Below are 19,721 nucleotides of genomic sequence, written 5' to 3' on the forward strand. Positions count from 1 at the left end.
TCCTTGAAAGTAAAAGAACAACCCAACCAATAGTTGTCCAAACTTGAACCTCAGTGCATTATCTTGTTTGATTGATTTTAGGTTCAATAGGAGTTGCCTCTGCATACCAATGCATAGGTCAAATGATGCATCCTCCTTTATCATCTAGTAAGCGGCATTTACTGTTGCAACAGATATAGAGTTAATTTTGCTGGCTGAGAACGTCCGGTATCCAATCACCATACATGCATATTTCACCAGATCATCCTTGATAGAATTGATGGTCATACCTCGTGAGTCACTCACTGAACCAGTGAGCTTGGAAATTTTAGTTTTGCTAACCGTCCTTAGGGCTAGCACTTCCCTTGTATTGCAAAAACTGATGATGACATGAATTGCTTGCAGTGTAATATCATGCATTCTCTCCAAGTACATCTTGTCACCATGGAATCTACTCAGAATAATTCTTATATGATCCTCTGTGAAATCCTCCAGGAAGTAAACAGCATTGTGGAGTTTCTTCTTCTCCAGAATACTATACTCTGGTTTGATCATCTTATCTTGTCCACAAAACAAACCTAGTTGGGTATGGATAGCTAGAGACCCTAGGTCTTCAAGTTTACAATCAATATAATTTGAGATTTCCTCTTCTGCTATAACACCAGCTGGAACTTGAGATAGGGCATTATACTTAGATTTGTGTTGAATAAAACTTGCGAGCTTAACAGATGCACTAGAACTGGTATGAGATGTGGAAGCCATGATAGAAACTTAAGAACTCGAGAAATACCTTTTGAAACATGTGAATTTAGGGCTTTCAAATTCTCCTTCACCTCACACTCTGTCGGTTGTAGAATCACCACTTTGTGTTCTTCACTTGCCTGTTTGCAATTTGAATTTGAATCTCCTTTGCGGTTTCTCAATTTCTCAAAATCTCACCATACATCACCTTCTCTTCGCTCGAAAACTGATAGTGAGAAATGATTTGAAAAATGCTTTTAAGCATATTCCTTGCCTACCATAATTAATGCTCCACTATTAGGGTTTAAACCCTAATTTTCCCTTTTTACCATTTCTGGTCTTCCGCCAAATGACAGGCAACACACACCGGTTAAGGTCTTTTGCCGGTGTAAACCGGGGGTTCGAAAGCATTTTTCCATTTCGCTCCCCCTAAGCTTTTCTAAAGCTTAGTTTGTTGGTTCCATGATTTCCACACTAGGTGTAGAAACCAGTTCCTCTTGTAACACCATTGGTTTCTTCTTCTAGGTTTTGTTCATATCTGCTTGAACTGTTTGAACATCAATTTTTCCTTTCGGAGTGATCGGTATATCATCCGATATACTCTTTCTGCTTCTGCAGAATCTTGCTGCATGACCCAGTTGGTTGCAATGATAGAAAATCATTCCAGGTGCTCTCCAGGGTCCATTGTTCATGTTCCCATTCTTCCTTCTGCATGTTGTAGTAGTGTGACCATGACCATGACAAATCCAACAGTTTGCTCTCCATCCAGTTTCCGCTTGATAGCCACCACTTCTTGGCTAATGATTGAAGACATTAAAGCAGTTGTGATTCTGGTTCACAAAAGGTTCAGGACCAACTCCTTGGGTCCTCTGAGGATATCTTCCAAAGCTATTCATAACAAGCCTGCATTCAGATGCTCTATGCCCAAACTTGTTGCATGCATAGAAGTTATCATTGAATTTATAGGATCTAGGCTTATCATTTAGGAAATAAGGAAAATTGTTGTAAGCCTTACTCCTACACACATTAGCAGTATGTCCTTCTTTAAGACAATTAAAGCAAACAGGTTTAAACTTTTGCTTACCTTTATCCTTTGATGCCAGTTGTTTCTTTGATGCTCTAGCATTTGTACCAGAGGTCTCACCTTCCTCATGACTAGAATAGCCAATTCCATCAGTATTCTTAACAGGTTTGGCAGATTCAAGCTTTTACTCTAGCTTCACAGTGCTCTTGTTGAACTTAGCAAGTATTTCCTTTGACTCAGAGAGTTCTTTGGAAATGGCAGCATTTGTTTCCATTAGGTTTTCACTCTCAGAGATGGCACTGTTCAATTCACCTTGCATGTCTTCCTTTTCCACTTTGCTAGCATGGAGTTGAGCAGTTAGTGCACTGATCTCTTGCTTCAACTTAGAGATCTCATGATCTTTGTCCTTCACTAGATCTTTAGTTTTCCTCCGGTTCTCAAGTTCTTGACACATCCGGATAGTCAGTCCTTCCAACTCCTTTCTCAAGTTGGAGTTTGATTCATTCAGCTTATTTACTTCTGCAATTAGGGCTTTCATGTTTGCTTCATCTGAAGAACTATTTTTAGATAGCTCCATCAGCTTTTCAGCATGTTCTCTCCTTTTTGCCTGAGAGACCTTATATTTAGCCATAAGTTCATCATAGGCTTACTCAGACTGAGTTAGCCGATGAGTAAGTTCTCTCAATGTGTATTCCCCCATATCTCTTTCCAAGTGGTTAAACTTATAGAAAGGTAGGCTCTGATATCAATTGATGAATACTAAGAGGGGGGGGTGAATTAGTATGCCAAAAATCTTTGAACTTAAACACTTGGCAAGACTAACAGTAAACTGGTAAAACAGTTTAACAAACAAACCAGTTAGCACACATGCAAACCAAATAACAAATAATGCATTCACCCACAGAAGCACAGACACCATAACACAAAAGATTTTGATGTGGAAACCCAAATGGGAAAAACCACTGTGAGATGGAACTCACAAGTGTCTATCTGCAGAATAGAAACCAGACTGGTTAAGGTCAGACCGGTTAAGGTCTTACAGTGTTCTTTACCAGAATAGATCCTATTAGGGATCTCAATCTCTGTTAGGAGATAAGTCCAATTAAAGACTACCTTGCTAGAGGATTTTTAGATCCATAGATGTGAACCACCTTGTGAGAGGATTTACAAAGGCTACTCTGAGCCTACCCGGTTAAGGGCTACAGACTTGTTGAAGATGTGAGTAATCAACAAGTGAGTGATCTAGCAAATAGCATAGATTGCTTGGTTAGATCCTTGATAGCTCGATCTTAATGCATTACAAAATTGCTTCAGTCTTCTACACATTCATGCTCTCTAACTCCTCAGCCAACTTGAACCCTAGCAACAACATCAATCTCAACTACAACAACCTAAAAACCCTAGACATGATGTCCTTATAAAGGAATCTAATTTCATGTTATTCCAATAGGATTACAATACAATTTCCTAGGTTCAATGCATCTAGACATATTTGGTAACATGACACAGAAAGCACCGCCAGAGTGTCGGCACCATCAAACGATTGGTGGATGGTAACTCATCATAGAGTATTACTGGTTCATACAAAATACCGGTTGTCAGTTTGTCAAAAATGAAGACTGGTAACAATGTGTTATGCCGCTTTAATCCCTTGTACCACTTGGGATCCACAAACTGCTTGGGGTCGACATGCCGCTTCAGACCGGTAAACACATTTTGCAAAATACCAATAGTCTAAAGACTATAATACAACATACCGGTTGGAACATATTCTGGTTGAGCTTAAGCTTATACATATAAAGGAGATCACAATGCAAGTGTGTGTCCATCAATGACAATCACAACATAAACATCAAGAATGCCAACAATATTAAAATGACTTGTGTAGACATAATCCATCATAAAATTCCACCCTCGTTTAATTAAAATACTCATACTAATACATGGCACCGGTTGTACACTCTTCAACATGCAACTTTTCCATAATTTGTGATCACCACTCCTTCATTTCACTCTTCCCTGCATTATCAACAATAAAAACACTTATAGTACACATTGTAGACTCATCCTAAAAGTTACAAAAGTTACATAAAGTAGGATAAGTCAATTTCACAATTTTGACTCTCAAAACCCTTCAAAACTGTCACCTACAACAGTATTTAGGACAATCAATATAAATGGATCAAATTTGAGTGTAAAAACTTCAATAACAACACCAAATTAATGTATTAACCCTACTCCATCTCTATATTCCTATGATCAATCCATAACAAATAAAGAAAGAGAAACCTCAGTCACAAATAAAAGCAGATTTAACAAGCTTTTGCAGGAAACCATGAGATTTTATTATCAATTTATGACTCTTACATTTGAATCTGTCTCTCTCATTCTTTTGGCATTCAAACCAATGTTTAAATACATTTACTCTCAGGATAAATGACAACCAACTCTTAACCACCCATACAACCACCTTTTAGATGTTACATCCCTAATTTGTTGTCAACTTGACACTTTTAGTTGTCAATTGACAAGTTTTGACCTTTCTTGCTACATGACTCTAATTACTCATTCCATTACATCAATAGGGTCATATGAGACCTTATAAAACACAAAATTCTTATTAAACTCCTATTCTACCCATTGAACCCCATTACATTACTCATTTTGACATTGTTTTTCCCTCATGACAACTTATTACAATTTGATTACATTGACTCAATACATGAATAGATATGGCTTTAATTGCCTTAGTTACATATCCAAATGGTCATGATTGAACTTACAACACAAATATCTTCTTGATCTTCATTGTGGCCTCATGATGGCCATTCTTGCCTTGGGTGCTCTTGCACCAGTATTTTTTTTGTGAAGTTCTAGGTAAACTTTTTAATGTGATTTGTGATGCTAGCATGTCACATCCTTTAGTGTGAAACACTTTTGATCTAGAGATATGAACCAATGAGGTCACAAATGGTGCACCTCATCCCCATTTAACAAAGTCAAGGCTCAAACGCATAAACACATTGGATCAAAAAAGGCACAAGCTTGTGATCAGAAAGACCCAATGAGGGTTTGAATCTTGGTGGTAACAACGACAATTCCACAACTTAACCAACACACTATGGGAAGAACCCCAAAATTTTGAGGTAAGTTCTATATCATGGTTTTAATGAGTCCTTTTGAGGATTCATTTCCTTACCCTAATCTTGGTATAGCTATTTATTGTTGTATTTCTTTATTTATTCACTTGAATTAGTCCATCTTCTTCATTAATAAAATCTGTCTCTATTTAAAATTTTAAGAGTACATCTTTTCATAACTATCTTGAAGCAACAAGATGTCAAGCTCTATCAATGGTATTAGATAGATACTCACAACACCAACTGCAACAATAACCACAAGAAAGCACATGGTCACTTCATATGTAATTCAAATGGAAAATAACAATACCAATGCCCATTATAAGGTATTTATTTCAATTCTAAATTGAATTGTTTCTTTGCCAATATACATTTCAATGTCAATAACCAAGATCTCGTTCAACCTATTTCTTTTTGACAAATATATTATCAATTATACTAAATTAGCTAGAAAAAATATCACAAGAAACATGAAAAATATTTATCTATAGAAACTCAATCAATTATTGGAAATGATTTGACCAAAGGAAAAACAATTCTAAGAACAATTGCTCATCTTTTGGATGAATTAGTTAATTCCCATTTTCTTTCTATAGTTTATATCTTTTGAATTCAATGCATTTATGGAGTGTGTTTACCATGGTACTCGATGTTGTGTCTTTATATGGAATTAGTTTTTGTATGTCAATAGCACTGGAAGAGAATCAAGCTCAATTTATATACTTAAATGGTGGTCTTGAGTATTTCTTTATCTACTTTTCTTATTACTCCTACAATCATGCCCAACATGTTTTCTTCCATCATGACTAAAAGCGCAATATGAGTTGTTATAGTCATTCATATTTTATTATATGTGAAATTTTCTATGGAACAACAATCAATTTTTGTTTGGGCAAAAAAATTGAAGACTTGGGTTATGAGCTGCCTCTATTATGATATAACCATTTCTAGAAAGATATAGAAAATTGTAGCCTTGTTTCCTTATTTTTTTTTTTTAATATCATCATTTAGTCTTTCCTAAGGTGCATTCAAAGAGTTCCCTTTTTTGTACAAGAATTTTACTTTGTAATCTAAGTAAATTAACTAACCTCTTCTAGAGAGAGAGGAGTCTAAGATAATTTGCTTTCATCATAAGTTGATGTGCTTTGTTGCATGAAGAATGGAATCAAATATACTAATAGTAGAAGTGGTCAGAAATTTTTTTGTTTTAGTAGCATGTTGTTGGTATTTTGTTAGGTAAGCAAGTGAAACATATGCTAACATATTAATGGTATCTATAAGAAATCCTCCATGACATATTATTTTTGGTAAATCCATGAGTCCCATTAATTTGCATATAAGATAATATGATGGATGATTTTACATGTTATTATATTTTCAAGGAACTCACCCTTAGCTTCACCTTGTTATATTATGGTGGTGCTATAGACTATTTATATTTGACAATATGAAATTTAAATATTAAAAAAATAAGCATAGTTTTTTAGTGAGAACAATAAAGTTTTTAATAGAACAGTAAGGAAACTAATATATTATGATATCATAAAATGTTCTGAAGATCACAATATCACATTGATATTTATAGGAGTTGGTTTGGTATTTCTCCTAGATCAACAATGGATGTAACGTCACTTTAGAACTGAGGGTAATCTTTGGCTCTCAAGTTTTAGTTTTGCTTGAGGTCGCTCTGATGCTTTTGATTTCCTTTTTAGGTTTCCATTTATCGAGGATTCCTTTTAAATGCAAATATTCCTTGTGGTAGATTTCTTGTTATGGTTTTAACTTTGAAATACACATGTAATTGACTTTTATCTTTCATCACGAGTTTTTATTAGTTTTTTGTATATAAAGATATATAATTTAAAATTTAAAATGGGGAAGATTTATTGGAGAATTTTAAGTATTTTGATATGTAATTGATATGGATATTCCATAGTATGATTTATTAACATGAATCTTTATTCAAAATATTTGGTTGCTAACACCAAATATATATATATGGATATTGATATGGATATTCCATAGTATTCTTAATTGATATGGATATTTGGTTGCTAACACCAAATATATATATGGATATATATGGATATTGATATGGATATTCCATCGTATTCTTAATTGAATAACACCAATGGTTGCACATGATGATGTTTCTACAACTAGATATTTGGTTGCTAACACCACACATTCATCATGTAAGATAGAATATGATCGCATCATTAGCTATCTCCTTGTACAATAGATGTTATATACTTATAACAATTAAAGACAAGCAAGTAAATGAAAACAACACATGAAAAAATAACACAAGTGATTTACTTTGCGTAAACCCTCAATAATTACATGGTTTGGTGTATATTTGAACTATTTTCCAGGAATCTAAGGGTAATGGTTTTTATGGTATACAACAATTTGTGAGTCACTTATCAAGATGATTTTTTTCATGCCTAGTTTAGAAATTGTAGTGTCATAAATTGCAACCCCTTACAACGTGGTTTGTTGTATATTTGAACTATTTTCCGGGAATCTAAGGGTGATGTTTTTATGGTATACAACAATTTGTAGTCACTTATCGAGATGATTTTTTGCATGCCTAGTTTAGAAATTGTAGTGTCATAAATTGCAACCCCTTACAACTTCACACTCCTTTTTAGGCCCTTCCTTTAGTGTGTCTCCTTCTAGGTCTTTTTTAGCCTATTTTGGCCCTATCTTATCCAAATTGTCATAATAGGCTCATGAGGTGACTGATCTAATGTCATGAGCCTATACACTCTGAAACCACCTTTCTTTGGTCCCTTTCTAGTCAGACTACAACCCCTAGTGCCCTAGTCCTAGTGGACTATGATTCCTAGTGCCTTAGTGTTGGATATCATTGGCATATAATGATAATGTATGTTGTCATTGATGTCAAGAAGTTGGTGAACCGGTATGAAGAGGCATGAAGAGATGTAGTGAACCGGTGTCAGGGTTTCACTAAGTGTGACTATCGGTTGGTAGTCTCAGCTCTATGGTTATTGGTTTGGCGATTCAGCTTGTGCGATGCAACCAATGATACTCTATGATGAGTTAGCTAAGAGATGTGAATGAGATCAAGGTGCCACATCAGCCTTGTGTGCATGAAGGATTGAGGTACGAGAAGATCAACCGCATTTAAAGTCTACCTCGGGAATGATCATTCTTCTTAGTGGTATGAGAAGAAAGTGTGATGGGTTACTGATTCCCATGTGCAGTGAAGAATGAACGATGCAGATTGTCTTGTGATATGTTTGAATTTGTAATGCTCTATGCAATGTGTTTGGACGGTCAGGATTGGACCACCTGTGTTGTAAACCTAAGATGCTTAGGGTTTAGGGTTTATGCTACCGACCTATCTGTTGTCTATAAGGCCGATGATGTTTTTTATTGTAAATTTGTTGGAAAATGTTGTATGTATCTGAGTGATGAGATACTTTCTAGACTAGTAAGAGGAAAACTATAGAAGTGTGATTGCAGAGTAGAGGAAATGAAAAGGATTTGCCTTGGCATGTAGTGTTGTTATCAGATCAGTAGTTTTTCCTATTGTCTTCTAATCATTTCAACAGATGGAAAATCCCTTTACCGAGTAGCTTTAATAGGCTTATTGTAAAACCTATAACTAGGTGACTCAAGATCATTGAGTTCTTCAAATCCTCTAGCGAGGTAACCTTTAACAGGGTTTCAACCTTTAACAGGGTATATAGCCATCCCTTAACCAGGTGATCTCTAACATGATCGGTTCCTAGCAGAACCTTATTGTAAAGTCTTTAACCAGACTAGGCTCCTAATAGAGTGAGCTTCAAAAGAGTTCAAAAAAAGATTGTGGGTATTCATCCCCACCGTGGTTTTTCCCATTTGGGTTTCCACATGAAAAAATTGTGTGTTATGTGTTATGCATTTTTCATGTGATGTTTATGAAGTATATGGTTAATAGGTTATGGTATTTCTAGTATACCACATGCATATGTTTATGGGTGAAGTTGATGTCAAGTATTGATCATTTCAGACTTATCAGTTTATGGTATCTGATGTCTTACTGTGTTTAACCTGTATTGCCATGGTTAAGTTCAGTAATGGTGATAACCAGTTGGTTTTGCTTTAGCTAGATAAGTTGTTGGGAGAGTTTTTATCTGTACAGATTCACCCCCCCCTCTCAGTGCTAGTTGGGGTATCTATTGTTCATCATTATTCATCAATTGGTATCAGAGCACCTCCAGGTCCTCAGTGATATAAGCTTAACCACTTGAGGTAAAAGATCCTGCTGTAATGATGAAGAGGGAAGGTCCTAAGTTCAATAGAGATAACTTTAAGATATGGAAGGATGGAATGAATATTTACATCAAGAGTATGGGTGCTCAAAAGTGGAGATATGTTGAGAATGACTATGTTACTCCCACTAGCACTCTGATTGATGATCAAAAGAGATAAATCCAGGAAAATGGGCAAGTCATGGAAGCCCTTATCAGCATCTTGTCAGACATTGAGTTTATTGATGTACAAGACAAGGACACACCTAAGTATGTATGGGATGCATTGGAAAACATCTATGGTGGTGATGAGTATGTAAAGCAAGCTAAGGAAGAAATCCCTATAGGTAAATTTGAGGATATGAGGATGGTTGAAGGTGAGACCATTCAGCAGTATGGTATTAGGATTAAGACTGTGGTTGGTGATATCAAAAGTGTTGGTGGAACTATTGATGATACCACTGTTGTTAGTAAAGTCCTTAGATCATTGTTACCAATCTATGCAATCAGAGTTGTTGCTATCCAAGAACTAAGGTCTATTGATAAGACCAAGGTATCCTTAAATTCTATCATTGCAAATTTAACTGCATATGAGTTGAATAGCTATGATGGTAGTGTTCAGAAGACTGAGTAAGCCTTTAAAGCATCGACTGTACCATCCAGAAAAGGAAAAGAAACTAGTACCAGTTATGAATCCAGACAATGCAAAGATATGGATGATAAAGAGATTCTAATGGAGTTTGAAGCTCTTCTTGCTAAAAGACTTCTGAAAGGAACTAGAAAGTATAGAGGAAAAATTCCTTTGAAATATTTTTCCTACAACAAGATAGGACATATAGTTGTTAATTATCCTAACAATGATAATATAGATAAACTAGAGAGGTTTAGAAAGTATAAAGGAGGAAACATAAGAAATTGTCTAGTTGTTGTGGATGAAGGTGTCACTAATGAAGAATCAGAAGATGAAGAAAATGAAGACATAGTGTTTGTAGTAGTAAAGGAAGAAGTGTCTGACAAGAAAGCACTTGTCTCTCACATTGACAACTCTAATGAGTGGATAATTGATAGTGGTTGTTCTCACCACATGACTGGTGACCGGAGAAAGTTTTTGTCTCTCGAAGAATATGATGGAGGTGTTGTCAGATTTGGCAACGATGCACCATGCTTGGTGAAAGGTAAAGGATCCATCTCATTGAATGGAAAGAGTAGTGCAGATGATGTCTACTGGGTAGAAGGTATTAAGCATAACCTGTTGAGTGTTGCTCAACCAAATGACAAAGGATTAGTTTTGGAATTCAAAGGTGGAATTTGCAGTATAATTGGGAAGAGTGGTGAAGTTATTGCGACTGGTAAGCAGACTAGAGGTAACCTATTTTAGTTGAATGCCAAGATAAGTTGGTGTCTAATGGCTAAGTTTGATGATAGTTGGATATGGCATAGGAGACTTTGTCATATGAACTTTGACAACATTGTTAAAGCCGGTAAGATCAAGGCGGTAAAAGGATTACCTTTGTTGAACAAACCTGAGAATTCTTTGTGCAGAGAATGTCAACTTGGGAAGATGTCTTGCTCAACTTTTAAATGTAAGTCTTTCTCAACAGAAAATTTACTTGATCTTATGCATACTGATTTGTGTGGTCCTATGAAAACTAGAAATATTCAGGGAGATAGGTATTTTATGATTCTTACTGATGACTGCTCAAGAATGATGTGGGTCACATTCTTGAAAGACAAGTTTGAAGCATTTGGAAAATTCAAAGCTTTCAGAGCATTAGTAGAGAAAGAAAGTGGTAAAAAGATAAAATGCCTGAGAACTAATCAAGGAGGAGAATTCACTTATGATGAATTCAATAAGTACTATGAAGATAACATTATCAAGAGGTAGTTGTCTTCCCCAAGGACACCTCAACAAAATGGTATAGTAGAAAGAAATAACAGGACTGTAGTTGAAATGGCTAGAACAATGTTGATCCAAGGAAAAGTTGCTCACACTTTTTGGAGAGAAGCGGTGAGCACTGCAGTCTATACTATGAACTAGGTACTCATCAAGAAAGGCAAAGAAAAAACCCCTTATGAGTATTGGACCGGGAAAACTCCCACTATGAGTTACTTTAAAGTGTTTGGTAGTAAGTGCTATATCAAGAGAGGTGAGCATTTGAGCAAATTTGATGCAAAATGTGATGAAGGAATATTTCTGGGAAGCTGCAGTGAGAGAAGAAGAAGAAGTTAGTGAAGAAGAAGAAGAAAATCTAGCAGATCAGGCTAGAATCATTCCTAGATATGTGAAGTTGCATCATGATCTGAAGCAAATCATAGGAGATAAATATGAAGGGATACTCACAAGAAGAAAAGTGAAAGAAAACTCTTACATGATTTCTGAATTTGAACCCAAGACTTCAAGAGAAGCTAGATTATAGATGAAGACTAGATTAATGCAATGGAAGAGGAGCTAGACTAGATATAAAAGAATGTGACATGGTCTTTGGTGCCTAGACCGAAACATAAAAATGTCATAGGTACCAAATGGGTCTTCAAGAATAAGCTAAATGAAGAAGGCACAGTTGTAAGGAACAAGGCTAGGCTTGTATGCAAGGGATACACTTAGGAGGAGGGAGAAGACTATGGATAAACCTTTGCTCTTGTGGCTAGACTAGAAGGTGTTCAAATGCTACTTGAATTCACAACATTTAAGGGATTTAAGGTTTATCAGATGGATGTGAAATCTTCTTTTCTGAATGGAATCCTAGAAGAGGAAGTGTATATAGAGAAACCAGAAGGGTTTGCCTTATCAGAAGATAGTGACATGGTGTGTAGATTACACAAAGCCCTGTATGGACTAAAACAAGCACCTAGGGCATGGTATGAAAGAATACACTCTCATCTTGTGAAGACTGGATTTCAGAGAACAAGTGAAGATAGAAACATCTACTTGAAATCAAAAGGTGATCAAATTCTAATCTGTGAAGTGTTTGTGGATGACATAATATTTGGAGGAGATGATAAAATGAGTCATGCGTTTGCAGATCAAATGAAGAAAGAGTTTGAGATGTCTTTTATAGGAGAAATAAAGTTCTTCATTGGTTTACAGATTTAGCAAATGAAAGAGGGTATCTTTATTACCCAGTCCAAGTATGTCAAAGAGGTATTGAAGACTTTTGGCATGGAGGAAAGCAAACCGGTTGGTACACCGATGGTGATTGGCTGTAAACTGACTAAGGAAGATGATTCAACACTGGTGAATGAAAAAGAGTACCATTCAATGATTGGTGAACTGCACTATGTGGTGCATAGTAGACTAGATATTGCTAATGTAGTGAACATAGTAGCTCATTTTCAGAAATGTCCAAGAGAATCCCACTTGGTAGTTGTCAAAAGGATTCTTAGATATATGAAAGGAATAATTGATTATGGATTGTGGTATCCATATAATGGTGACTATAATCTCAAGGTATATACTGATGTCGATTGGGGAGGTAATGTGGATGACCGGAAGAGCACAACCAGTGGAGCGTTCTTTCACAATGGAAGATTAGTATCATGGAAAGGTAAGAAACAAAGCTGTACTTCTCAATCTACAGCTGAAGCAGAATATGTGGCAACATTTATGAACTACACTCAAGCAATTTGGATGAAGCATGTATTGGAAGGTTTCAAGGTACCTATATCTGAACCGGTGAATATATTTTGTGATAATACAAGTGCAATAAATATTTCTAAGAATCTGGTATTGCATGCTAGAACTAAGTATATTGAGCTTAAATATCACTTCTTGAGAGAGAAAGTTCAGAATAAGGAGGTTGTACTACAACATGTTTCCAGTAAGGAGCAACTAGCAGATATATTTACTAAGCCCTCACCAAAGACTACATTTACCTATTTCAGAGGTGAATTAGGGGTTTTGCCCCTTCATGAAATCAACTAAAGTTGTGTGCTCCGCATCAGTCAAGTAGTACAGTGACAAATCTTTCCGGATTGATGTGTTGAAGGATGCTACTCCTTAGGGGGAGAAACATAGTAGATCTTGGAAGCCTGTGCCTCCACTTTGGCATTGTTGTCAAAGGGGAGAAGATATCTGATGTATGGGGGAGAAGATATATGATAATGCAGATACATTGGTCTATGAGGTTTTCAGTTGCAATGCTACACTGAGTATTGCCATCAATGCCAAAGGGGGAGATTGTTGGATATCATTGGCATATGATGAACCGACATGTTGATATGATGATAATGTATGGTCATTGATGTCAAGAAGTTGGTGAATTGGTATGAAGAGGCATGAAGAGATGTAGTGAACCAGTGTCAGGGTTTCACTAAGTGTGACTATCAATTGGTAGTCTCAGCTCTATAGTTATCAGTTTGGCGATTTATCTTGTGTGATACAACCGATGATACTCTGTGATGAGTTAGCTAAGAGATGTGAATGAGATCAAGGTGCCACGCCAGCCTTGTGCACATGAAGGATTGAGGTATGAGAAGATCGACCGCGTTTGAAGTCTACCTCGGGAATGATCATTCTTCTTAATGGTATGAGAAGAAAGTGTGATGGGTTACTAATTCCCATGTGCGGTGAAGAATGAAAGATGCAGATTGTCTTGTGATCTATTTGAATTTGTAATGCTCTATGCAATGTGTTTGGACGATCAGGATTGGACCGCTTGTGTTGTAAACCTAAGATGCTTAGGGTTTAGGGTTTATTCTACCGACCTATTTGTTGTCTATAAGATCGATGATGTTTGTTATTGTAAAGTTGTTGGCAAATGTTGTGTGTATCTGAGTGATGAGATACTTGCTAGACCAGTAAGAGGAAAACTACATAAGTGTGATTGCAGAGTAGAGGAAATGAAAAGGATCTGCCTTGGCATGTAGTGCTATTATTAGATCAGTAGTTTTTCCTGTTGTCTTCTAATCATTTCAACAGATGGAAAATCCCTTTACCGCATAGCTTTAATAGGCTTATTGTAAAACCTATGACCAGGTGACTCAAGATCATTGATTTCTTCAAACCCTTTAGCAAGGTAACCTTTAACAGGGTTTCAACCTTTAATAGGGTATATAGCCTTCCCTTAACCAGGTGATCTCTAACAGGATCAATTCCTAGCAGAACCTTATTGTAAAGTCTTTAACCGAACTAGGATCCTAATAGGGCGAGCTTCAAAAGAGTTCAAAACAAGCTTGTGGGTATTCATCCCCACCGAGGCTTTTCCCATTTGGGTTTCCACGTGAAAAATCTGTGTGTTATGTGTTATGCATTTTTCATGTGATGTTTATGAAGTATATGGTTAATAGGTTATGGTATTTCTAGTATACCACATGCATATGTTTATGGGTGAAGTTGATGTCAAGTATTGATCATTTCAGACTTATCAGTTTATGGTATCTGATGTCTTACTGTGTTTAACCTGTATTGCCATGGTTAAGTTTAGTAATGGTGTTAACCAGTTGGTTTTGCTTTAGCTAGATAAGTTCTTGAGAGAGTTTTTATCTGTACTGATTCATACCCACCCCCCCCCCCCCTCAGTACCAGTTGGGGTATCTATTGTTCATCATTATTCATCACTTAGTCCCTTCTAAAGGGGCCCAAATTTGAACATTTTGGAGTATTGGTCCTGCCATTTTTAATTTAATTATGATGTTTTGTTATGACTGTTGGAAATTGGCCTAAAAATGAAAAATACCTTGAGAACCCTATATAAAGGAATCATCAAGAATTCATTTGATGATCTTTTGTCATCTAGCAATTCCATTCAAGTCCTAATTCCTCATTCAAGAGGAAATCCGAGTACAACGAGCATCAAGCTACAACACTTTATCTTCAAGTATGATTTCATGATGGATTTTGTTGTGATTTATCATGTTATTGCATCAAAACTTGGAGGATTTGTCTAAAGAGCATTCAATCATCACCATTATCAATCTTGAGGTATAATCTTATCAATTCAACATTTCACTTCAAATTTAGCCTCTGCCCTATTAGGGGAAAGCTTTCTTTTCTAATCAATCATAGTTGTAGCGCCTATTAATTAGACTAAGGTTTAATTAATATCCCTATTCTTCCAATTGACCTATTAACCAAATTAAATATTTGATTAAAATCCATCTCTTCTAGCCCAACCTATTAATTAAACTAAGCTTTGATTAAGTACCCTCTAGCCATTTAATTGGATAAATCTTATTTATTTAATTAAAACCCTTTTTTCCCTTTTAATTGAATTTACATTTGATTAAAACCCCTTTTCATTTAAATAAATCATTATTTATTTGTGAATAGTCCGCCCACTTGCAAAATCCTACAAATGCAACTTGCACCCCTTTTGGCTAAAATAAATCTTTTATTTTATCTAAAAATGCCTATTTTCCTCCACTTGCATTCTCCTACATTTTCCATTAGCATGCTAATATTCTTCTAGAATCCCTCTAACCCCTCATTAATTAGCCTAATTCTTCTAATCATGTCACATCCCTAACTTTGGGGGAGTCACTTCTCCAAATTGGAAGAAAGTCTTGTTGAGTCTTCCAAACTTGCAAGGCTATCTAACTTTCAACAAGTTAACCTCCAAAGTATTCAAAGAGCATTTAATGCCTCTTACAAGACATCACCCTATCCCATGATGGTTGTCCCTTTGGCCATCCCTCAACTTTGCACAAGAGTTTACCTCTTGGACAATAGCATGCTCCCTTGGATAAAGGCATTATCCAATGATGTCATCTCTTGAGCTTACCCCTAATGCTTACTTAGCATCTAATGCTTGCTTAGAATCCTCTCAAGCCATCTCAAGGTCACAATTGTCAACTTGGGTTTGGATTGAACCTCCCTCATGGATTGATAACTTTAAATCCTAGCCCTTGTTGAGATTGCTCAATCTTGGCCCTCCATTTTTCTATTTTCTCTATAAATAGAGCTCAATTATTCAATCCAAGGATCAATCATCTTTTGCATCCATATTATAGTTATTTTATTGTGCAGGTTATCAAGGAGCTCCAATTCTTCATCCTCAAGCATCTAGGCCATCCTAATTGCATCATAGATTATATTATATCATGTTTTAGATTATCTTTTAGCTTAATTTCATATCGATTCCATAGAATTATCATATCTCATCTTCATCTTAGCTTAATTACATCACTTAATCTTTCAATTTGGAAATAAACCCCCATCTCGCATATCATATCACTAGTTTTTCATCTAATCACTAGGATCTTAGTTGCATCCATTTTGATCCTAGATCATATCCTTCAATCTCATTCTTTAGGTTATCATCTAAAAGATCAAGTGCTCTTCCAAGTGAGGGCCACCTTGAATCTTGAAGATCATTGGAGATAGAGGACCATGAGATGGTTTTGAGCAATTTGATTTGATGAACATGCTTTCTTCATTTAGATTTCTTGATATAATGTTTTATGGGTGTATATGGTGAAAATGGATAATGACAATAACAATATTGAAAGGCTAAATGAATTCAACCACAAAACCCTAGCCTAACAACAACAAAGATCCACCATAATATATGAAGATTACCTAAGACAATGCAAATCAAATGAAATCACAAAGATTATACCATCACATGTCCAATAGGGTTTGGATCTCCATTCTTCCTATCTCCATTGATATTGCTTGATATATTTGCTCTCAGATTTTATATGCACAAGAGCTCAACAAAGAACGGAATGTGGTTGCAAGTAGGATCGTAGTGTAGTCAATTGCATAAAATGATTAGGATGAATAGAACCATTAGGGTTTGATAATGAAGGAAGCATCTCCTTATATAGAATACACTATATGAAATGGAGGGATAAGATTGAGAGGTGTAAAAGGAGGTCGGCCATGATTAGAGGGTAGGTAAAAGAAATAATAAAATAATGAAAGGGGTATGTAGTGTATGAATTAAGAGATGAATGACATGTGTCATGGGTAGAAAAGGCTAATGAATTAATTAAATAAATAAAGATCTATTTAATTAATAGAAGTGGGATAATTAAATAAATAAGATATTTATTTAATTTAGGAAAGGATAATTTAAATAAATAAATGTATTTATTTAAATGAGAAATAAGGCTAGAAGAGGATAAATGAATTAATTAAATAAATAAAGATTTATTTAATTAATAGAAGAATTAAGCTTAGATAATTAAATAAACAAAATATTTATTTAATTAGACATGACAATTTTAGGTGTCTACATTTTGCCCCTCTTTGAGACAATGCGGCTTGTCGCGTTATTTCAAAGAAGATAAGATGAACTGATACAGAGTTGCCCCGGGATGGGAATGATATGTCCCCTCGAAAGATTGGATGAAAATGTCTGAAAAGATTGCAGACAATCTCTCGATAAGAAAGAAAGGCTAGAATGGACTAACCAGATAAAGTGAGAGAGTCACGGGATAATGAAGACTGACTCAGGAAACGAAGGCGAGGGCTAGGGTAGGCTATAAGATAGACCATGGGGGAAAATACATCCTCATTGTCATCTACACATCCACGAGAGCATATTGCAGAGCGAAAATAGAGCAGCAGCAGTCAGCAGCGATGGCCTTCATTCATAGATTCGACCGCATTTGCCGATTTCAGAGGCCAGCAGAGGCAGGAGAGCCGGTAAGTACCACCAAACCTCCTCGTACTTTAACGCATTTAATTTTATCATTAATGCATGCTAGATAGGGTCATAAATGTGCTTAGACTAGGGTCCAAAAAGTGTCAAAAAATGCCCAGGCACATCTGCGTTGGTGCTAGGCGCGTTTGTGATCACGAGGTGCATTTGTGTTTGTGCTAGGCGCGTCTACATTTTAACCCACGTCTGTGTCAAATGCGGCCACATCTGTGATGTTCAGGCATGTTTGTGCCAAGAAGGCACGTCTGTGTCGCCCAAGCACGTCTGTGCAGAGCATAGGCACGTCTGTGTTTTTCAGGCATGTCTGTGCAGTCTGTAAGCGCGTTTATGTCAGGTAAGCGCGTTTGTTTCCAAAAATGTGAATTTGTGTCTTCTAGGTCAAATCGGCAGTTCTATGATGAACATACGTTGTCGATTGGATAAGCTGCTAAGAGGATACACTCAAGTAGGTCCTCTAGGGAAAACTAGGATAGCAAATAGGGCTAGGATTGACAATTCTGTGATAGAACATACGTTGCCAATTAGGAAACTACTCAAGAGGATTCACTCAAGAATAGGCCCTAGGATAGGATAGATCAAGGCACTTTGTGATGAACAGTGAGTACCAAAATATAGTACTTTGTGATGAACAGGGAGTACTAGAGTATGAGCAGGGAGTGCAAATGTGAGTAACACTTTGTGATGAACAGGTAGTGCCAAACACGTAGTACTTTGTGATGAACAGGGAGTACCACTAGGATAGAAGCAACACTTTGTGATGAACAGTGAGTGTCACTAGGACTGACATGATTGATTTATGTGACTACAGGAGTATTTGCCTATGCTAGAGTCACGGGATAGATTCCCATCGACTCAGAGGTTGCAACCTGAGTTGACAGTCGAGGACCGAGTTGCGATTGAGGCTATGGGATTGAGACATGTGCTATATGTGCCCGAGTTTCGGGCAAACATGGGTTTGCTGACTGCATTAGCTGAGATATGGCACTTTGAGACGTGCATGTTCCATTTGCCGATGGGTGAGATGACAGTCACCCTGGAGGATGTATACAGGATTCTGTGGATATCGATCGATGGGGAGCTGATCCCATACGATCGAGATGGAGACAGGGAGGCATTGAGACGAGTGTTCCAAGACCTAGGACTGGAGATGAGGGCAGGACATGTGGCATGGGATACCATGATAGCCACAGGGTTAGCACTACCAACAATGTTGGTAGGAGTTATCAATGGGTTCCTCTGTCCGGATAGGGTGACAAGAGGGGTGGCTGCAGAGGACACAGCGGCCAGGAGAGATGATCTTGGGGCGGGTCCTTCCAGGGCTCAGACTCCATCGAGGCCAGCCGACTTTGAGGGAGGGAATTCATCATAGTTGTAGAGGGCTCCCTATGTATCAGCATTGTACCATTTTTGCATGATGTTGTAGACACCTGCAGGTGATTGTAGCCATATGATTTTGACATCATTGTATCATGAAACTTTATATATATATATGAGATGATTCATCTTTTCAGCAGCTATATGCATGCGTACCTATGTGATGAGATGTTCTTATGTGATGCTTATGATATGGATGCAAATATGTATATGATGCAATGCAATATATTTTTTTTTGTTCTTTTATGTTTTATGTGTATGCATGATGCAAATGTGAATGTATGATGTGGATGAATATGACAATGCAAATGTAAATTGTGCTAACAGGTGTTGTGTGCAGGATGTGATGCAGTTGTGATATCTATATGTATGTATGAAATGCTTATATGTGCTAATGCAGGTGCAACTACATGAAATGCAAATATTTTTGGTGTGTCATTATACTCAGTCATGTGATAGCAGGCTACGCGGACTCGAGAAGGATGATGGAAGTCAATCCAAAATGGGGGATGAAAAAAAACAAAAGATATGAATGTGAACGAGCTTCTTGTGCGTTATCATCATTGAGCTTTATTATGGCACATAGGTTATGACA

This window comes from Cryptomeria japonica, chromosome 4 (genome assembly GCF_030272615.1).
Source record: "Cryptomeria japonica chromosome 4, Sugi_1.0, whole genome shotgun sequence".
In the NCBI taxonomy this organism is placed as follows: Eukaryota; Viridiplantae; Streptophyta; class Pinopsida; order Cupressales; family Cupressaceae; genus Cryptomeria; species Cryptomeria japonica.